The sequence below is a fragment of the Schistocerca serialis genome, chromosome 6 (genome assembly GCF_023864345.2).
Source record: "Schistocerca serialis cubense isolate TAMUIC-IGC-003099 chromosome 6, iqSchSeri2.2, whole genome shotgun sequence".
NCBI lineage: Eukaryota > Metazoa > Arthropoda > Insecta > Orthoptera > Acrididae > Schistocerca > Schistocerca serialis.
Genome location: NC_064643.1, coordinates 312,287,444 through 312,311,309, shown reverse-complemented (window position 1 = coordinate 312,311,309; position 23,866 = coordinate 312,287,444). Strand labels below are relative to the sequence as shown.

General features: G+C 39.1%; 1 protein-coding gene across 4 annotated transcripts in view; it reads left to right on the top strand.

Moving 5' to 3' along the window:
* Positions 1 to 23,866, top strand: part of LOC126484113 (cilia- and flagella-associated protein 91-like) — a 347,241-nt gene that overhangs the window by 301,541 nt on the left and 21,834 nt on the right. The window lies entirely within an intron of this gene.

Sequence of the window (23,866 nt, the reverse complement as noted above, 5' to 3'; positions counted from 1 at the left end):
ATTCAGTGATGTGCTATGGAATAATCTTTTGGGGCAATGTACCACTTTCAAAAAAAATTTTTGTAAGCCAGAAAAAAGTAGTCCGAATTATATGTAGTGCTCCTCCAAGAACCTCACGATGCAATCTTTTTAAACAGTTAGGTATATTAACCACTACCTCACAATACTCCTCTCACTCATGGCTTTCACACTTCTTAATTCCTCTGAATATGAACAAATGAGGCATTCCATCATTATAACACAAGACGGAAAGGTGATATGCACTGTGAATGGAAAAATCTGTCTCTGGTACAAAAAGGTGTAATAGTACACAAGTACAAAAATCTTTAACACACTCCCGAGTAATATAAAGTGTCTAAAAGAAAATAAAACACTATTTAAAAAAAGCTAAAGGAATTCCTACTGGGAAAAATGTTTCTACTCTTTAGATGAATTCTTCAGCAGAGATAAACTATTTGAGTAGTAATTCAGATTATTTCCTTTGTCATTGTATCTGTATTGTTTTTTATCACTATTGTATTTTTGTATTGTATTGTTTATTATTTCTATTATATTATTGTATTGTACCAGTTTTGAATCATTCATCTAGCATGTGTAATATACCAGTATGTATTGTATCATGTGATATCTATATTGTATCTGCTTTGACTTGTTCCACATCCATGCGTAATCACACCATACTGGATCTATGGAATATGTATCTCAAATGAGTCCTGGGGGACTCTGTGTTTTACATTTCCCCAGTCTGAGCTTACAGTTACACCTGCCTCCCTTAAGACAACTCTTTGCTTCCTGTTGTGTAGATAAGAGTGTAGCCATGTCAAGGGTTTACCTTTGATGCCATAGTGTGGAAGCTTTTTTAGCAGTGTGTTATGATCTACACATTCAAAAGCTTTATGAAGGTCACAAAGATCCCCTTTGGAAACCTTCTGAGATTTAATTCACCGAGAGTTTCATCTGTTTAGCTAAGTATAGCTCTTTCTGTGGAGAATCCCTTATGAAAGCCAAACTTTGTAGATGTCAGTAAGCCATTTTGTATCATAAGGCCATAAATCCTATCATAAACTACTCTCTCAGACAACCATGAGAACACTGGCGGCAAAGACATGGACCGATAATTGAATACTACATTCCTTGCCCCATTTTCGTGGATGGGAATCACTACTGCATGTTTCAGTCTGTCTGGAAATGTCCCAATTTTTATTGACTGGTTATATAAATAACATAACATATAGCTAATTAAGTCTGCATATGATTTTAGAATCCTATTTGATAATCCAACATACCCAGAAAATCCAGAGCTTTTAAGTAATTTTATGATTTTTCAATTTCTTTAGGAGTTGTGCTTTTGAAATGAAGTGCTGTATTTGGTGTGATTTTCACGTGATTCAGTAGCTCTACGGCTTCTGTGGGAGAATGTTTATTATGGTTTCCAGTTCTTTCAGCAACTGTGAGAAAACAGTTATTAAAATCAGAGACTGCAACTTTTTGATTATTCTTATCTGAACCACTACCAGAGGACTGTGGAGTACCTGCCTGTTCAGATTTTATTTTTATATTTGTCTCACTTTTTATGATGTTCCATATGGTTTTTTCCTTATTGTTTGAGTTGCTGATTTTTTTCTGCATAATGCATTTGTTTGGCCTTCCTGATTACACAAGTTAGAATTTTACAGAATTTTTTTGTAATGCAGTTTCACTGCTAGGTTTGCACTAGCTCTTTATTCTATATACAGGTAACTCTTTTTAGCACATGATATTTTGATACCAGCTGTTATCTACTCTCTCCTTTCACAACAGGTTGATTTCATTTTAATATGTCTTTGGGGGAAGCAGACTTCAAAATGTTTGAGAAATAAGTCCATAAATGAACTGAATTTTTCATTCATTGTAACTACCTGCTACACTGTTACATATGTGAACGAAAATTAATGTTAAAATCACCACATACTATAATCCTATTGTTATTCCAATAAGAACTGATTCTTGCTGTGAGAGGAACATTTTAGTGTTTCCCACAGGTGCCCTGTAAATGGCAATTATTGTAAGGAACTGAGTTTCCAGTTCTAATTTGACAGCACAGCATTCATAATGTTGTCCAGTGCCGTACTGGGCTACATCTATGGTTTGTGATCTAAGAGTATTGTGCTTATGCATAGGTTGGAAGTTAAATAGTGTCAACACTCCTGTGGAGACACTATTCAATGGAATCTACTATTGTCAGTGATAGCACATGTTGACATACGTACCTTACCTCCGAGCAAATGGACTCACCCGTCCCATGTCATCGGTGTGCACACAATCGAGGGAAACACAGTCACTTGTGAGCGAGTGGTTTAACATAACACTATGTTTTCAAAACAGGAACAACGGAGTTGGATCAAGACTGAATTTGCCAGAGGTCATACAGCACGACAGTGTCATCAAGGTCTTCAAGAGGTGTGCAGGGAATCGGCACTGCCGTACAGAACAGTGGCACATTGGGTAAAAGCCTTCAATGGAGGTCAGCAAACTGTGGCAGTCATGCATCGGGCAGGTCGTCCTAGCATATCTAAAGAAAAAGTACATGCTGTTGCCATGTTAGTGGACAATGATTGACACCATATGATTCGTGATCTCGCCCACGAAACCGGATTAGTGCATACAACTGTGCTTCATATCCTGAAGGAATGCCTGGGCATGCGAAAAATTGCATCATGATGGGTTCCACATGACTTGACGGAAATGCAGAAGTGGATGCATTATGACGCTGCTCAGGCACACTTGGAGTGCTATGACTGCGAAGGAGAGGCTTTCTTATGCCGTATTGTAACACTGGATGAGACACGGGCCACATCATAAGAGCCAAAACTGAAATGCCAATCCAATGAATGGCGTCATTATGGGTTTCCACTAAAGTCGAAAGTGCGTCAGAGCCCCAGTATGGTGAAAGTTATGGTGATTCTCATGTACGACTGTGATGGTGTTATCCTAGCGCATTATGTTCCTACACAGCAGACCATAAATAGACATTATTACTGTTTGTTTTTGGATCATCACATGTGACCAGCTTTGTGAAAAAAGTAGCGACACTTTCTGCACAACCCACCAATCATTTTGCATGACAATGCGTGGGTACATACAGTGCAAGCTGTGGCTGCTCTTTTCGGTCGATGGGACTGGGAAGTACTGTACTATCCACCATACTCCCCAGACTTAAGTCCTTGTGACTCTGATATGATTCCGAAGATGAAGGAACCACTTCGTGGCATTCGCTTCAGAACTGTTTCAGAGATTCAACAGGCAATAGATTGCTACATTCGCACCATCAACAGAACAGGCTCTGTTAACAGTATACTACTTCTTCCACATTTCTGGCAATGGGTTCTACACAACGCTGGTGACTACTTTGAAGGACAATAACAGGTGCAAATGTGTAACCCTTTTTTATCGGTTGTGAATGCCACTATTTAAGTTTCAACCTTCATAAATTGGCACCCCACCTTGCCTTAAATTGGTCCTACAGTAACAAGAAATAATTCTATAACTAGTTAAATGTATTTGATGGATTTCTGTAGCTTCCAGGTGATGTTCAGGTAGGCAGAGCACATCAGCAATAGTTTCATCAGTATCAACCATTTCTTGAAGAGAAAGCAGTTCTTCTTTATTTAAAAAGCTTCTTATATTTTGGTGAAATATTTGGTGATCTATTTTACTTCCGACAGGTTTCTTAAAGTTAGATCTCAATCCAATCCATATTTTGTCTGGCATTCCATATGGTTATACTTCTGATAATAAGCATAGATGTGGTGCTGAGTCAAACACCTTTTGGAAATCAAGAAATACTGCATCTTCATGGCTGCCTTGATCCCTAATTTTCCACAAGTCATGTGAGAAAAGTGCAAGTTGGGTTTCACATGATCTCTGTTTTTGAAATCCATGCCGGTTGGCATGGAAGAGGTCATTCTGTTTGAGATACCTCATTATATTGAGCTCAGAATGTGTCCTAAGCTTCTACATTAAATGGATATCTAGGATATTGGATGTAACTTTTGTGGATCACTTCAGCTACCTTTCTTCTGGACAGGTGTGACTCATGCTTTCTTTCAACTAATGGGCACAGTTTTTCTTACTATACAACAAAGGAATTCTGGAATGGAAAATAGTGGTCACTAACAAACCTATTAATGGCCAGTATACAGCCATATAAATATTGTTTAAGGGTCTCTGCAATCTTTTGTTCAGTCAACATGTTCCACATAATAATATTTATCATAAATATGATCATGGAACATAGAAAAAAGTAACTAACATGGAACTCGTGAAGAATTTTTTTTCTTTCTTTCTTTTAGTAGTCATTCTGCTGGAAAACCATCTTCCATTGCTGAAGCTTATTTGGCAGACTGAGAGGACTGCAAATGACCATGCTCTCTGGACCATTCCCAAACATCAGCATTGTATTGTTTATCAACATTTCATTGACTTTCCTTTTTACCAAAACTCCAGAAAGGGCAACTTGTTTTTTCCATTTCCATGATATATTTATTCATTTATACATAGAATCAGTTTATTTTCTCATAATATACATGTCAAATCAGTGATTTATTATGTAGTAGAACCATGACCATAATGCTGTACTGACTTCTAATTTTAGGTTATTTTGGTGTCATACAGTCTAACTGCAATACATTATTTAATACCACACATTACAACAAAACTGGATAATTGTTGAAATTTTAGCTGTATCCTTCTTAGATAACAACACTATCATTCAATAGTATGGAAAGGATAGATTGCTACTCACCATAGAGATGTTGAGTCACAAACAGGCATGAAGAAAAAGACTGCTAAAATATTAACAATGTCAGACAAAGCCCATCTTCTGCAGTAGAAAACACATCCACACACACACACTCACTCACTCACTCACACACACACACACACACACACACACACACACACACACACACACACATGGCCACTGTCTCAGAGGACTGAAACCACAGCCTTTTTCATTGTAATACAATGTTACTCGCAGGTGCTTGCTACTCGCTACAGTCGATTTTCCATGTAGCACATTCCAGCAAGTAGAGGCAATGTGCAGCAGTTAACAGATCATGTGGCTCGATCAAAAGGGGTTGGCTACAGAGCGACACTCTAAAGCCCTTACTACTCCACAATGTGCAGAATTTATGTTACCCTGTGTACATAGAGAGACAAGTTAGCAAATGATTAAATGTCCACTGAATTATAACAGCTTTATTTATGTTTCTACCAGCACAGATATCTGAATGGTGGCCTCATACATATTAACAGATAATTTTAGCAGCACTCCCAATTTCTTAGTAGTAATATTCTCTAAAAATTGCAACTATTTATGGTACAATATCATTGAACTAATTAAATTATATCAGTATCAAAAGTCTGAGAATCTACGCAAGTCTTCTTGCTAACCATATCTCTAAGTTCACAGAATCACAATCTGAAATTTGTTGAATTCACTGCACACACACCACCCAAACAACAACCTACCAAGACAAGGACCAGCGATCAAAGACCTGATGCTCTGCTGAGCATGCTTATTTGTAAACTTGGTCACAAGACTACCACTGGAGTCAGTGTAGCTGCTTTATTTCTTACCACCATCAAAATTTTATACTACAAATTTTAATACAAATTTATAATCATTTATGAGTTCATTTAATTACTTTACAATAAACATATAATTTATATAATTTCAATAAACTTTTTCAGTATTTCACATTTTAGCAAATACTTGTAACATAACATACGCCAACTTCGCAAATGCTTTTAGCGTTACTTGAGTTATCACTAACAAATATACATAGTTTTATCGTTAATATTGAAGACTTTAAAAGCAGTACTGCTCTGTATACATTTAGAATTCAGATGTTTACTTTTAAAGTCTTGTCTCATATATTTACATTCATGGTGTGCACTACACATTTTAAGTAATGACTAATACAATATGCTGGCTTAAATCATTTTAACCCTTCATCCATGAGGATATTGAAGGTGGAAACCAGTAGAATTTGGGTTTAAGATAAAAATAGCTGATGGTTCAAACATGCATTTTATATATTACTTAACAGCTGTCGGCAGTCATCATCCAAAACCATTTTAAAAATGTTTAAAAAATATCTAACAATAAAAAACTCAAAATGACTTAAGACTATATAATCATGATAAACCAATAAATACATATTTCATACATTGCATTCTCATGTCTTTGCCAGTACACTCATGTCTGTTTCAATGTACAGTTTCAGCTCAGTTAAAGAAACATTAATTATTTTGTGTTAAGAAAACTTGTGTTAAAGTGACACGTTCCACATATTTCGTATTCGTGATCTGTGGAACAAGGAATAATTTATGTATGAATGTATTAAGCAGATCCAAAAGTTTCCTTGACTTGGGATGCACCAGTCTGTAGGCGTTGGGATGTGAGCGCTCTGTTATCTCAAAGGCCCATGATATAATTCAAGCCATTTCTTGATCTTTCCATCCACTTCACTTGTTTTCTCTCACCCTTTGACATTGGTCACACAATGCCAGCTGTTTTCTTACTCTTCTAGCTATATTATTAATAATTACATATACCTGCACTATTTCCAAACACTTCTGTACTCCTTAGTGCCTTAGTGCCTTATTTATGTAACTAATTAATGTTTCTACCTGATGATCAGGGAAACACAGCTTCCATTCTTCCCTGTCCGAACTTCTGTGTCAAAATAGTACACTCCTATAAACCTTATAGAACTGTTTAAGCTTTTCATGACCCTTTGATCCAAAATTAACCTTAATGAATTTTAGTGTTGGATCCCCATTTTGTTGTCTGCGCATGTCTTTGCGTATTGCTTTCACCTCCTTCACCTCTTCACCTTTTATGTACATCATAAGGAACTCTTCTTCCTCTATTTCTTCCCCACAATCTTCATCAGGAATTGGTAGCCATGACAATGCATCTGCCACATTGTTCTCAGTGCCTTTTATGTACTCAATACAATAATGAAATTGCTGCAAGAACATGGCCCATCTCATTAATCAATTGTTCAACAGTTTACATTCTTGAAGGTAGCTCAAGGCTTTATGTTCAGTATAAACAACCACCTCCATCACTTCCAGATAAATCCTAAAGTTTTGGAATCCAGACTTCACAGTCAATAACTCCTTTTCTGATATCCTCACATTAGTTCATGGTTGGACAACATCTGGCTTATGAAAGCTAGAGTTCTTTTCTCAACCCTTCCATCTATCATTTTCTCCTTAAACAGAACTGACTGCACACCATAATCTGCTTGTCTGCTGCAATACAAAAAGGCAGTGACATGTCTGGATAATATAATACTTTACTCTGTGTTGAACTGCTCTTGATAGCTTCCAATTCCTCATCACACCATGGTGACCAACTCCAAGTAATATTCTTCTTTAACAACCTTCACAGATTTAGTGCATTCGTACTGTAATGATTGATGCACATTCAATAAAACATACGTAGTTCCGTTGCTTTCTATTTGTTGGCCTCTTGCACCCAGCAATAGCCCTTGTCTTTTCCTTATCAGTTAGTATGCCCTCAGAAGTTAACCCATGACCTGAGAATGTCAATTCGTCCTGTACAAATTCACTCTTCTTCAGGTTTAGAGTAATTCCTCCTTTGTCTATAGCATTAAACACATCCTCTAAGATGTAATAATGTTCCTCCCATGACCTGCTGGTTATCAGTATGTCATCAGCATACACAGTTAGTTTTCTCATCAACTCATAACCAAGAACAAGATTTAATGCCCTGATGAAAACAGTCACAGAGATATATAACCCAAACGGAACCACTCTTACATATATGTTCTCTTTTCAAACAAGAAAGCAGTATATTTCCTACTTTCTTCAGTTAACATGACCTGCCGGAACCCAGAAGTTAAGCCTACACTAGATGTAAGCTGTATGTTATTAAAATTCAAAATAAGTTCATTCATGTTCTCTGGTTGGTCACTCTCTTTTCCTATTATTTTGTTCTGTCTCATAGCATCCAACACAACCCTCACAGATCCATCTTTCTTTTTGACTATAACAATTGGGTTACTATGCTCACTCCTGCCCAACTTTTTCTGGCCCTTACTGCTTTTTTTTCTGTCACTGCAATAGCAAATGGTTTCACTCTAATCACATCATGTGGCAATACCTTTAACTGATACTTAAAATCCATGACCTCTCCAGGCTTATCTGAAAACACATCTGTATATTTACACACAAGTCCATTGAGCTGGATCTTTGATCCTCCAACAATTGCAGTATCTCACCTATTTTATCATTCATTTTCTCCAGAGAACATACCTCCCCACTATACTCATTTTCCCTTTTTAAGTGAGACATCACTTTACCTCCTGACAACTCCTTATTAAATTTAACCCTCTTTCTGTTACCTCCATCATAAAATTCCAGAACTCTATCTGTTACAATAATACTACACCCATAATACTAAGACAATTCATCACAAGAATTATAGGCATAGCAAGGCCCTGAACCACAAAGCAATCTATATCAAAATACTGATCCCAAATTTTAAAATCTAATAGAACTTCCCTTTTCATTGGTTTGCTAAATCCCACAGTTGCGGTCTTTATTTTAACACCAGTTATGGTTAACTCCTCAAAATTTCTGCTTCTTATCTGTTGCCAAAAACATTCAGAGATAACTGACACACTAGATCCAGACTCTAATAAAGCATTATTTTCTATATTGCATACTTTAAACATCAATAACTGGCTGAACTGCCTCAGTAACTGCCATCTTTAACGCAGTCTCTTCCAGTAGATCTGTTTCAATTTCTTCCCTACTCTCTCTATGCATTACATTTACATATACATCATTATCTACTGATTCACACCAAGTGCACTTACTGTTACAGGCACAATATCAGTACCAACACTAGCATAGGCTCCACTTTGAGCAAGTTCACAAATATTTAATTTAGTAGAACTTACATCATTACTCATCTCTACATCCACATACTCAACCTCATTATCAATAATTTCATTATTATTTGCTTCACACATCATTTTCACTTCAGCACCTGTTCCCACTTCTGGTAGAACTGCTGATACTGATTCAAAACCCTCAGTAAGCTTCATTGAAGCTAATCCAACACTGTTTTCTTCATTCCACTAATTTTGCATGTATTATTAAAATTGTTCCATTTACTATATTTATTAAAACCTTCCCACATATTCTCACTACTTATAAGGGCATCCATATTGCATATAGCCACTTCTCTCCTCTCTTTCTCACTATAATACTTCTACCCATTGTAACCATGTCTGGTCATATTCTTTACATATTTGTCAGCTTCCCTGTTTACCCGAAGTTAGGCTCCCCCTAATTTTCCGATCACCTCCCATGAGAATCTGCACCTTGTGCACTGTCTTGTCTTCTCCCAAGCCTTACTTCCTCTTCCCCTGCTCAAAATTCTCCCTTCTTTCATGATAATGTGCAATTGCTCCTGATTTCTGTCCCTAAAATTCCTATTGTGATTTTCATGATAATTTCCATTCCTTCCCTGATTCCTGTCCCTCCTGTTTCTGTTATGGTTATTGTGTCCATACCTGTCATCTGGTCCCACATTCCCATGATCTCCATTGAATCTATTATTATTACTGTAGATACTCATTTCACATCTCTCTTATTTTCCCTATGTTCAACCAATTTGAATCTATAACACAGAGCCCTACCCATGTTATCTATGAAATTTAGAAAATCCTTTACAGAATCAGTAGGGCTGTGGATGAGCTCCCACTGTAGTGATTCTGGAAGTGTCCTCTTTAATGTAGAGATTTCTATGCGCACCCCTAGTGGCCTATCCAAATATATTAATTTATTCAGTTCTCTTATACAGAATTCCCTCATATTCTGTTTGCCTCTCTTATGCCCTGAGCAATTCAAAAATTCAGTAGTCTTACCTGTTTAGCTTGCCCCCAGTATTTAATTAAAAACATCATTTCAAAAGTTTTGAAATCAACTTTCCATGTCTGCGCTCTACCTTCTAACTGCCTCTTTACAAATTTAACCTTAGCCATGTCTCTCATGCCCTCTACAAAATTATCTTTACATGCAGCTAGAAAATCCTCTGCATGGTAATCACCCTCTCCACCTAATGTTTTTCTACATACACCTTTCTCTATCAAAAAAGTCCCTTGCCCAACTGCTACATTACTTATTGTTTCCATTAATTCTTTTATTTGCTTTTCTCTCTTGTTTACTTCACCTTGCAGCTTTACACCTATAGTTTTATGACATTCAGATATGCCTTCATCCATAGTTTTAAACACTGCATTTATTTGTCTTTCACTGACTTTATACTTTTGTTCTTGTACCTCAATTTGTCCCACAATATTACCTTCCACAATCTGCACCTTGGCTACCAATCCGTTTTCCACCTCACCAACTCTTTCACTAATTCCCTCTGCCATTTTTATAGTGTTTTCAACTTTATCTGTAATTTCATTGAATTTCAGATCCAGCAGATCAAATTTTCCACTCACTACCTTTTTCTCAACACTTAGCTGTTTTTCAAAGAATGCATTTAAGTCACTTCCTGGTACCCAACCTATTTCTTCCCTCTTTACAGACATGCTAACGCTGTAATATTACTTCCTTCATCCTCTGATCCACAGTCACTTTTTGAATTACTATTTTCCTCAGACATGGCTGATGGATGTAACATAAATTTAAAATGCAGCCACTAACAGTATTAACTTGTGTTTGTTTTCTTATGTACATTGCCTCTGCTGCTCGGAGTCTGCTTTGTAGATGCCGCCTCCGTCACTCAGAGACATAAACGTTATAGGCACTGCCTCTGCCACTTGTCGACCGTTTTGTAGGCACCGCTTCTGTTGCTCTCGGCCTCTGCCCACATTGATTGCTGTGCTTGCCATATGTTGTGTCGCAGTCATCTGCTACTAAGTCACTAACATGCTCTATCAGCCCTCAAGTATAAATGTGCACTAAATGCTGTACTATAGCTGCTGCTGCATACCTGTGAAGAAAACTCACAAGCCCCCATGCTAATTGCTCACTACCAAGATTTACATGTGCAACACATTTCAAAATCTTTCATTAATTACGCTGCTAAGTGCAGTCCTATCCCAGACAAGCCCCCATTTACAGCATTACTTGTGGGTTTTTGCTACTTGCTATAGTTGAGTTTCCGTGTAGCACATGCCAGTATGTAAGGACAATATGCAGCCATTAATAGATCATGTGGCTCAATCAAAAGGGGTTGGTTACACTCCATTGCTCTAAAGGCCTTATTATTCCACAATGTGCAGAATTCATGTTACCTTGTGTAGGTAAAGAAATAAGTTAGCAAATGATAAAATGTCCACTGAATTATAACAGCTTTATTCATGTTTCTGCCAGCACAAATTCCTGAATGGTGGCCTCATACACATTATGAGATAGTTTTAGCAGCACTCCTGATTCCTTAGTAGTAGTATTCACTAAAATTTCGATTATTTATGGCACAATATCATTGAACTAATTAAATTACATCAATATCGAAAGTCTGAAAATCTACACAAGTCCTCTTGTTAACCAGAACTCTTAAGTTCACAAAATCACATCTGAAATTTGTTCACTTCATGGCACACATGCCTCCCAAACGACAGCCTACCAAGACAAGGACCATTGACCAAAGACTTCATGCTCTCTTCTTCTTCTTCTTCTTCTTCATCTTCCCCCAACTTCTCTCCACCCACCCTCCCCCACCCACCCCCTCCCCTATCTTAAGGAGGAGGGCAGGCTGTTTGAGTGCCTTAAGGGTTGAGCACTATTCAGCCGTGGGGTTTTCGTTGTTCTGTTAGGGCTCTATTTATTTACACTTATGTGTGGGGGGAAAAGGGAGGGCTTTATATCTCCCAAATGGTAATTTATTTGCAGGATGTTTGGGGGACAGCTCCAGTATTCACCTTACAGCCATAGGAAAACCTGTAAAACCCAGCTGGAGCTGCTGGTGGTTTACCACCATATGTTGTGCACTTTATTGGTGCCTGTCTTCTCACTGGTTGCTTGCTGGCGAGCCGTACTCTTTCCATCTCTTGGATCCATCTCTCTTCTAGTATGAGATGAGGAAGATGGCTTTAGGGTGACATCTCCCTGCTGCCTTGTCTTCTTCTAACCTCTGTTTCCTCCAGGTGATGCTCTGTGGCAACTGAAGTGTGTCAGAGATATAGAGGATCTCCTCTGTTGCGACTGCCAGGTCCATTGTTTGCTTCTCTGGGTGCCGTCTGCATGGTTTGACTTCTCCAGAGGGGTTGGTTTGGGACACCCTCTTCATGGCCATCTTTTTTGCAATTGCATTCAATCTGTGTTGCCTGCTCGGTAATGGTCTATACTTCAGTTTGTGGGGTTACCACAGTGCCCATTGGTGTATCCATCTGCACAGCCCTTGACTCCCCGAATGCCAGGGGGCAGAAGGCTTGTCTCAACATGAGGCAGGCTACCTCCAGCTCCACGTGGAGTGCGATTCTGAAGCAGGATTCTGTCTCCATCCGGGCAGTGCCGATATCCACGCATGGGTTTCCTTCTTCGGATACTGGTGGTGCGCTGCCTTCTACCACTGCGGCAACTTGGACCACTCAGTGATTCTGAGTTGTTTGCTATCGTCCATTTGTGCGCAGCCGTTCACCACCACCACCACTTTCACTGGCAGCAGTGGTGGCAGGCTGCACGGGCAGCCTTTAGTTGTCATGCCCTTTGTCTTCTCTGGAGATGGATTGCCTTCTGTGTTTCCTCTTCCCAGGATTTTCTGCACTTGCAGAGATTGCCTGGTTCATCGTTCTCTTCCTCAGCATCATATCCCCTGTGTCACCATGGCCCATGAAGGCCTTGCAGCCATGCCAGCTGGCCACATGTGGCCTGCCACAATGGGAGCACATTGGCGTGTCCTCTCATTTCATTGTGCAGGAGTAGCTGTCATGATTTCCAGCATACTTTACACAAGTCATGCGGTTGCAGCAATGTTTTGCCACATGCCCCTCTTGTTGACACTTGAAGCACTGTGGCTTTGTGTCAAGCTCCACTGGGAGAGGCACCAATGTTACTGTGAAGCCAATGAGCTTTCTCAGCTCATAGACTTCTTCAGCACGCTGCTTTTGCTCACTCTCAGTCATTTCTACAGCGAGGATGAAGAGCAGTGGTCTCATCTTATTAGTCCGATTATGTACAGTCAGGGCACTCGTGACAGGACTGCCCTGGCTGTAAAACAAAGGCACTGTCTAGATGTAACCTCACAGCCACTTTCTCAAATCCCCACAGGTATAGTCCTCTCTTGGCAGTGCCTTCATTGTACAGCCAGCGCAGTCCTCTGATGAGTGCCCTGACTGTACTTCTCCTCTTCTTCCTCTGCTCCCTCCATGGTTCTGCACCATTCATCGGTGCTACAACAATGTGTGACACGAGGTAGGGTGCAAATTTCTTCGTATTGCACTCACACTTGGCTTGTACCACAACTGGCAAGTCATCATCGAGACACTTCACTTCTATTGTCTCGGCTTGCTCGAGTTGGTCCAAAAACTATGGCCAGTCCTCACCCTGGAATCGGATGTAGACTGAGCCGGTCGGCACTTCGAGGTTGCAGCAGTTCTTGGCGGAGGCAGTAGTGGGAACATTAATTCCTCCTTGCAGGGTGTATTCTTCATTGGTGCTGTGCGAAGCGTCTGTCACCAGGTACTGGCTGTCGGGGCTGCCCAGCTCTTCAGCCAGGGTATTACTTCTGCTGGCTCCATTGGCCCTCTTCTCTGTGTCTTCTGAGTTTTTACATTCAAAATGTTCAGTAGGCTGGGCCATCGAGGCAGATTGCACTTTTCCTCCAGTCTTCTTACCACTTCGCTTGCCCACTGTGCTATGTGTAATGCCGACATGACAGTTTTGCCTCACCGTTAAAACGGCAATGCGACAATTTTGCTGGTGTGCATGTAATACTGGACAGTTATACTTATTGGCCTTTTCCTGTAGTGAGCACTCCGCACAATGATGCACGCACCGTGGATGTCCAGTGGAACTGACCTTGTGCTCTGCTGAGCATGCTTACTTACAAACTCGGTCACATGACCACCACTGGAGTCAATGTAACTGCTTTACTTCTGACCATCATGCAATTTTTGTACTACAGTTTTCATACAAATTTATAATCATTTATGAGTTCATCTAATTACATTATATTAAAAATATAATTTATATCATTTCAAGGATTTTCTTCAGTATTTCACATTTTAGCAAATACTTGTTACATTACATTACCTCTCTGCATCTCAGCACCTTTCTGTATGATGAGTAGTAATCTGTTTGTTCCATATTGTTGTTGCTCCATCTTAGACTTTCCATTGTTTAATCTCATCATTCAAGAACACCTCTACTGAATAATTGCGCTTTTGCACTAACATGCTGTTCAATTTTCTCTTCAGTAAACTACTCCATACCATTCCGGAAAGAATGTTTACTCTGCAGGGGAGTGTGTGCTGATATGATACTTACTGGCAGATTAAAGCTGAGTGCCAAACCAGGACTCAAATCTGAAACCTTTGTCTGTTGTGAACAGGTGCTCCACCAACTTAGCTATCCAAGCCTGACTCACAACCCATTCTCAGAGCTTTACTTTTGCCCAGGCAAAGATCCCAGGTTTTAGTCCCAGTCCGGCACACAGTTTTTATCTGTGAGGAAGTTTCATATCAGCACACACACTGCTGCAGGTTGTATTAACCATGTATGGTGCTGATGTTCAACTCATTTGCCATTAATAGCACAAATAGTTTGGCCACTGTATATTTTAGTGCACTCACATTGTATGTTGTAAATTTCAGGCTTCCTCAATCCTAAATCATCTGTAACAGAGCCAAGAAGTGCTCTAATCTTAGCTAGTGGACAGAATATACATCTGATTTCATATTTCTTCAAAACCCTACCTACCTCGGCAGACACTTTCCCAGCATATGTAAGGAAAGCCACATAACTAGAAGTGTGTTCAGCTGGTTTAGGTAATGGTCCAAACTCAAATGCATGTCGAATCTGTCTGTCTGTGTGTATAGCCGTTATGATTAAACATGTCCTTAAAATGTTGCAGCTCTTGTGGTAAAATCCTCTCCATCTGAGATAGCATATGCTCTTTTGACCAAGGTCCGTAGGACTCCTGTATGTTGAAATGGTGGATGACGGCTGGTAGCATGTAAATACCTATCAGTGTCTGTTGGTTTCCTATGAACTCTGTGTCCAACAGTTCCGTCATATTTTTTATAAACCAGTAGATCTAAAACCTCCCCCATGAACCATGGACCTTGTCGTTGGTGGAGAGGCTTGCGTGCCTCAGCGGTACAGATGGCCGTACCATAGGTGCAACCACAATGGAGGGGTATCTGTTGAGAGGCCAGGCAGATGTGTGGTTCCTGAAGAGGGGCAGCAGCCTTTTCAGTAGTTGCAGAGGCAACAGTCTGGATGATTGTCTGATCTGGCCTTGTAACACTAACTAAAACGGCCTTCCTGTGCTGGTACTGCGAACGACTGAAAGCAAGGGGAAACTACAGCCGTAATTTTTCCCGAGGGCATGCAGCCTTCCTGTATGGTTAAATGATGATGGTGTCCTCTTGGGTAAAATATTCCAGAGGTAAAATAGTCCCCCATTCGGATCTCCAGGCGGGGACTACTCAAGAGGACGTCGTTATCAGGAGAAAGAAAACTGGCGTTCTACGGATCCTGGAGATACTAGAAGGTATCAGATAGATTATATAATGGTAAGACAGAGATTTAGGAACCAGGTTTTAAATTGTAAGACATTTCCAGGGGCAGGTGTGGACTCTGACCACATTCTATTGGTTATGAACTGTAGATTAAAACTGAAGAAACTGCAAAAAGGTGGGAATTTAAGGAGATGGGACCTGGATAAACTGACTAAACCAGAGGTTGTACAGAGTTTCAGGGAGAGCATAAGGGAACAATTGACAGGAATGGGGGAAAGAAATACAGTAGAAGAAGAATGAGTAGCTCTGAGGGATGAAGTAGTGAAGGTAGCAAAGGATCAAGTAGGAAAATAGACGAGGGCTAGTAGAAATCCTTGGGTAACAGAAGAAATATTGAATTTAATTGATGAAAGGAGAAAATATAAAAATGCAGTAAATGAAGCAGGCAAAAAGGAATACAAACATCTCAAAAATGAGATCGACAGGAAGTGCAAAATGGCTAAGCAGGGATGGCTAGAGGACAAATGTAAGGATGTAGAGGCTTATCTCACTAGGGGTAAGATAGATACTGCCTACAGGAAAATTAGAGAGACCTTTGGAGAAAAGAGAGCCACTTGTATGAATATCAAGAGCTCAGATGGAAACCCAGTTCTAAACAAAGAAGGGAAAGCAAAAAGGTGGAAAAAGTATATAGAGTGTCTATACAAGGCGATGTACTTGAGGATAATATTATGGAAATGAAAGAGGATGTAGATGAAAATGAAATGGGAGATACGATACTGCGTGAAGAGTTTGACAGAGCACTGAAAGACATGAGCCGAAACAAGGCCCCGGGAGTAGACAACATTCCATCGGAACTACTGACGGCCTTGGGAGAGCCAGTCCTGACAAAACTCTACCATCTGTTGAGCAAGATGTATGAGACAGATGAAATTCCCTCAGACTTCAAGAAGAATATAATAATTCCAATCCCAAAGAAAGCAGGTGTTGACAGATGTGAAAATTACCGAACTATCAGCTTAATAAGTCACAACTGCAAAATACTAACACGGATTCTTTACAGCCAAGTGGAAAAATTGGCAAGAGCCGACCTTGGGGAAGATCAGTTTGGATTCCGTAAAAAAATATTGGAACACGTGAGGCAATACTGACCCTACGACTTATCTTAGAAGCTAGATTAAGGAAAGGCAAACCTACGTTCCTAGCATTTTTAGACTTAGACAAAGCTTTTGACAATGTTGACTGGAATACTCTCTTTCAAATTCTGAAAGTGGTAGGGGTAAAATACAGGGAGCGAAAAGCTATTTACAATTTGTACATAAACCAGATGGCAGTAATAAGAGTCGAGGGACATGAAAGGGAAGCAGTGGTTGGGAAGGGAGTGAGACAGGGTTGTAGCCTCTCCCCAATGTTATTCAATCTGTATATTGAGCAAGCAGTAAAGGAAACAAAAGAAAAATTCGGAGTAGGTATTATAATCCATGGAGAAGAAGTAAAAACTTTGAGGTTCGTCGATGACATTGTAATTCTGTCAGAGACAGCAAAGGACTTGGAAGAGCAGTTGAATGGAACGGACAGAGTTTTGAAAGGAGGAACTAAGATGAACATCAACAAAAGCAAAACGAGGATAATGGAATGTAGCCGAATTAAGTCGGGTTATGCTGAGGGAATTAGATTAGGAAATGAAACACTTAAAGTAGTAAAGGAGTTTTGCTATATGGGGAGCAAAATAACTGATGATGGTCTGAAGTAGAGAGAATATAAAATGTAGACTGGCAATGGCAATGAAAGCGTTTCTGAAGAAGAGAAATTTGTTAACATCGAGTATAGATTTAAGTGTCAGGAAGTCATTTCTGAAAGTATTTGTATGGAGTGTAGCCATGTATGGAAGTGAAACATGGACAAGAAGAGAATAGAAGGTTTCAAAATGTGGTGCTACAGAAGAATGCTGAAGATTAGATGGGTAGATCACATAACTAATGAGGAGGTATTGAATAGAATTGGAGAGAAGAGGAGTTTGTGGCACAACTTGACAAGAAGAAGGGACTGGTTGGTAGGACATGTTCTGCGGCATCAAGGGATCATAAATGTGGCATTAGAGGGCAGCATGAAGGGTAAAAATCGTAGAGGGAGACCAAGAGATGAATACACTAAGCGGATTCAGAAGGATGTAGGTTGCAGTAAGTACTGGGAGATGAAGAAGCTTGCGCAGGATAGAGTAGCATGGAGAGCTGCATCAAACCAGTCTCAGGAGTGAAGACCACAACAACATCAACAACAGATCTAAAAAGGGTAATTTTCCTTCTTTTCAACCACTATCGTGAATTTGATGTTAGGATGAATACAGTTAAAATGATCCAATAACCAGTACAAAGAATCTTCAACATACCTCAAAAAACAAGTAGGCTTCAGAAAAGATGTTTTCACAGCGAAAGCCTCAAAGTCCCCCATAATAAGATTAGTGACTAGGGTGGATAAAGGACTCCCCATAGCCACCCCATCAGTCTGTTCAAAATGTTTGTCATTGAATAAAAAATAAGTGACATCTATACATGATGTCAGAGCTTTGTCATTCCTATACCTAGTTTTTCATTAATTAAAATTAATGACCAGATGCTGTCACAGGAGAAAGGTTGACTTTGTTGATGGAGCCACAACCTCATCCCTGTGTGCACTGCTTCATTGTTATGAAAGTGAAGTGCTCGAAGGCTTTCTTTAAGTTTTGGAAACAGATAAAAATCAAATCATGTGGGGCTAAGTTCGGACTGTGTGGTGAATGATTGATGACAGTGAACCCAAGGTGGCAGATAGTTGCAGATGTTGCTTTGCTCATGTGTGGTCTGGCATTGTCATGCTGAAGGAGAGGGTGCTTCATGAGTGGACAAACTCTTTGAATTTGTTCATTCAGTTTTCTGAGGGTCTCACAGTAACTTTCTCATGCAATGACATGTGATCTTATTGTAATTCTTCTGTGAAAGCGATTCATTTATCTGATGAACATTGTAGCCATTGTTCCTGAAGACTTTGCATACGTGGCTCAGATCACAGAACAGATAATTAGTGTCGATCATTCTTGCATGATGCACCAATGTTTGAAACACAGTGTGTTTCTCAAAAAGGTTATTTGCTTATATTGGGAATTTCTGGAAGATGAAATTACAAAGTTAATTACAGGCAATTTGAGTCTGCAATCTTTAACAATATGACTTCCCAAGATCCTATGTGAGTTTCATTACATCTGATGTGAAACATTTCAAACTGTTTATTAGGCTTTACATGAAAATTGTTTTCAAAAGTTACCTAATTTGTTTTCCCATAACCATTCTCAAAGTGCCGAGTCTGAATTAATGCATTACCGGTAATTATAGATTATGGCTAATTGCTTTTATCTTACAGGATGGTAAGCTAATTAGTTATACTACATCATATGCATATTGTATTCATTAGCATCTAATGATAAATTATGAAGCAAAAGATGTTTCATGACATACTGTGTTCTGTGTCATGTGGGTTGAATGGTATCCCAAAAAGCTGTCTTGGGTGGCATTGAACAGTTCGTAAGTGTCCATCAAAGAGTCTTTGGACTGTAATAACCTCAGATCAAACAGCTTTATTTGTATGATCCGTTGTTACTACAATGCTCAGACAGTGAATCATATTAATCAAATTGATAGTGTAGCATAGATCAATGACCATCAGTACTCTAAGTATGCTCTGCAGTCCTCCTGGGCTCTGCAAGGCTGGTGTGAGAGTGCCACCAAAATAATATCAACCTAAAGAACAAAGCATGTCAAGTCTTGACACACACACTGAGAAAAACATCATATTTATTTTTGTTTTCTAAAAGTTATTGTTTCTCTCAATATGTAATAGCCAAAAGTGAGGTGTCAAGCAGCATAATAAACCTGCAATAATGCTATGATCAAAAACTACAAACAAAAGAATTAAGCTTGTTTGAATAGATGTGTGGCAACTCGATACTTGTCACTACACATGCATGCAGCAGCAATGCTGATGCTTTCTCCCACCCCCTCCCCCCTCCAACTATCTCTCTCTCTCTCTCTCTCTCTCTCTCTCTCTCTCTCTCTCTCTCTCTCTCTCTCTCTCTTGCTGTGCACTGTCTGGTCTACACATGCTGCGAACATTGCACTGTGCTCTCAACATCTCTCTCTGATCCACAACACCTCATTATGCCTCATAGGATTTCGTCACTTCACTACCTGTGCTTCACTGCTGGGATTATATAAACCTGAGGTGTGCAGCACAGAGTAGAGTTTCTATTTGAGTTTGCGATAGCAAGGCACAGTTCAGTTTGATATGGCAAATCCATGTAACACTTTCAATCAGCAGTATATTCGATTCGTGCATGTTATTAAGTACAGTACTAAAACTGAATAGTTGTGACAAAATTATTCAGCTGCTGTTGTGGTCTTCATTTCAGAGATTTGGTTTGATACAGCCCTCCTAGTTACTCTACCCTGTGCAAGCCTTTTTATCTCCAAATAACTACTGCAACCTACATCTTTAACTCTTGGTCTTTTCTACCACTTTTACCTCTCACATTTCCCTCCAATACTAAATTAGTGATCTCTTGATGTCTCAGAATGTGTTCTATCAATCAGTCCCTTCTTTTAGTCAAGTTGTGCAACAAATTTCTTGTCTCACTGATTCTATTCAGTACCTCCTGATTAGTTGTGTGAACTATTCATCTAATCTTCAGCATCTTCTGTAGCACCAAATTTCAAAAGGTTCTATTCTCTTCACATCTAAACTATTTATCATCCTAGTTTCAGAACATTGAAAGGCCAAGTTAAAACAAGGCCCCGAGAGTAGGCAACATTCCATTATAACTACTGATAGCCTTGGGAGAGCCAGCCATGATAAAACTCTACCATATGGTAAGCAAGATGTATGAGACAGGCGAAATACCCTCAGACTTCAAGAAGAATGTAATAATTCCAATCCCAAAGAAAGCAGGTGTTGACAGGTGTGAAAATTACCAGACAATCAGTTTGACAAGTCATGGCTGCAAAATACTAACATGACATGAATTATTTAGAGACAAATGGAAAAACTGGTAGACGACGACCTTGGGGAAGATCAGTTTGGATTCCATAGAAATGTTGAAACATTCGAGGCATACTGACCATATGACTTATCTTAGAAGACAGATTAATGGAGGGAAACCTTCATTTCTAGCATTTGTAGACTTAGAGAAAGCTTTTGACTATACTCTCTTTCAAATTCTGAAGGTGGCAGGGGTCAAATACAGGGAGCGAAAGGCTATTTACAATTTGTACAGAAACCAGATGGCAGTTACAAGAGTCGAGGGGCATGGAAGGAAAGCAGTGCTTGGGAAAGAAGCGAGACAGGTTTGTAGCCTATCCACGATGTTATTCAATCTGTGTACTGAGCAAACAGTAAAGGAAACAAAAGAAAAATTTGGAGTAGGGATTAAAATCCATGGAGAAGAAATAAAAACTTTGAGGTTTGCCAATGGCATTGCAATTCTGTCAGAGACAGCAAAGGACCTGGAAGAGCAGTTGAATGGAATGCACAGTGTCTTGAAAGGAGGATATAAGATGAAGATCAACAAAGCAAAATGAGGATAATGGAATGTAGTCGAATTAAATCAGGTGATGCTGCGGGAATTAGATTTGGAAATGAGATACTTAAAGTAGTAGATGAGTTTTGCTTTTTGGGAAGCAAAATAATTGATGATGGACGAAGAAGAGAGGATATAAAATGTAGACTGGCAATGGCGAGGAAAGTGTCTCTCAAGGAGAGAAATCTTTTAACATCAAGCATAAATTTAAGTGTCAGGAAGTCATTTCTGAAATTATTTGTATGGAGTGTAGCCCTGTATGGAAGTGAAACGTGGACAATAAATAGTTTAGACAAGAAGAGAACAGAAGCTTTTGAAATGTGGTGCTACAGTAGATTGCTGAAGATTAGATGGATAGATCACGTACTAATGAAGATGTACTGAATAGAATTGGGAAGAAGAGGAATTTGTGGCACAACTTGACAAGAAGAATGGATCGGTTGGTAGGACACATTCTGCAGCATCAAGGGATCACTAATTTAGTATTGGAGGGAAGCGTGGAGGGGAAAAATCGTAGAGGGAAGCCAAGAGATGAATACACTAAGTAGATTCAGAAGGATGTAGGTTGCAATAGTTACTCAGAAATGAAGAGGCTAGCACAGAATAAAGAAGCATGTAGAGCTGCAGCAAACCAGACTCTGGACTAAAGACCACAACAACAACAATTCGATAATTTTCACACTTGCAGAAACTGTTTTCTTTGGAATTAGAGTTAGTACATTCTTCTTGAAGTCTGAGAGTATTTTGCCTGTCTTACACATCTTGGACACCAGATGGAAGAGTAGATTAGTTGATCTGATGAAATGTCGTCTACTCCTGGGGCCTTGTTTCAACTGAGGTCTTTGAGTGCTTTGTCAAGTACTTCTTGTAGTATCATGTCTCCCATCATATCTTCATCTATGTTCTCTTCCATTTCTATAATATTGCCTTGAGAGCAATCTCTCTTGTGTAGACCATCTATACAGTCCTTCCGCCCTTCAGCTTTCCCTTCATTTTCAGTACTGGTTTTCCATCTGATCTCTTGATATTCATACAGTTCCTTCTCTTTTCTCCAAAAACCTCTTGAATTTTCCAGTATGCTGTATGTATTTTTCTCCTTTTGGAGGGCTTAGTTAGTGGTACAAATAATATCCTCTGCCACATACTATTAGGTGGCTTGTAGAGTATGATATAGATGTAGAAATATGCTTCTGTATCCTTACATTAGTTCTCTAACCTTTCCTGCTTAGCCATTTTGCACTTTTTAGATGTATCCCCTTCCACCTGATTACTTACTGCATTTTCATATTTTCTTCTTTCATCAATTAAATTCATTATCTCCTGTGTTATCAAAGTATTTCTATCACGCCTTGTCTTTTTACCTATTTGATCCTCTGTCAGCCTTCACTATTTCATCTCTTAAAACTACCCATTCAACTTGTATTTCTTTTCCTGTTCTAGTCATCTGTTGCCTAATACTCTCCTGAAATTCTCAACAACCTCTGGTTCTTTCAACTTGTACAGGATTCATCTCTTTAATTTCCTACATTTTTGCAATTTCTTCAGTTTTAATCTACTGTTCACAACTAATAAGTTCTAATAAGTTGTGGTCAGAGTTCACATCTGCCCCTGGAAATGTCTTACAATTTAAAACCTGGTTCTGAAATCTATGTCTTCCCATCATATAATCAATCTTTGATGCGCAAGTCATTGAAGTGGCATCAAATCAAAAGACTTACACCCGGCGAATGGTCTAGCCGATGGGAGGCCCTAGTCACATGACATTTATTTATTATTTATTTATCAATCTGAAACCTTTCAGCACCTCCAGGTGTGTTCCACATATACCACCTTCCTTCGTGATTCTTAAACCAGAAGTTAATTATGATCAAATTATGCTCTGTGCAAAATTTTACCTAGAGGCTTGTTCTTTCATTCCTTGTACCCACTCCATATTCACCTACTATTTTTTCTTCTCTTCCTTTTCCTTCTCTTCCTTTTCCTACTCTCAGATTCCAGTCCCTCACCACAATTAAATTTCTGCCTCCCTTAACTATCTGAATAATTTCTATTATCTCATCATACATTTCTTCAATTTCTTTATAACCTGCAGAGCTAGTTGGCATACAAAATTTTACTAATGTGGTAGCCATGTGTTTTGTGTCTATCTCGGCTACAGTAATGCATCCACTGTGCTGTTTTCAATAGCTTATCCATATTTTTAATTCATCATTAAACCTAGTACTGCATTACCCATTTTAGTTTTGTATTTATAACCCTGTGTACACCTGACAAGAAGCCTGTTCCTCCTGCCATTGACCTTCACTCATTTCCACTATATCTAACTTCAACCTATCCATTTCTCTTTTTAAATCTTCTAACCTGTGACCTGTCTAATCTATTTTACTGGGTGAATAACAATATTCTTGTAGATAAACTTGAGTTTTTATAGAATTGATGCTATAACCAACCAATGGAGAGTAACATATCTGATAACAAGAATACAGAATTTTGTAGTTAATAATTCAACCATTGTAATCGGGTGAGATTCTTGGAGAAA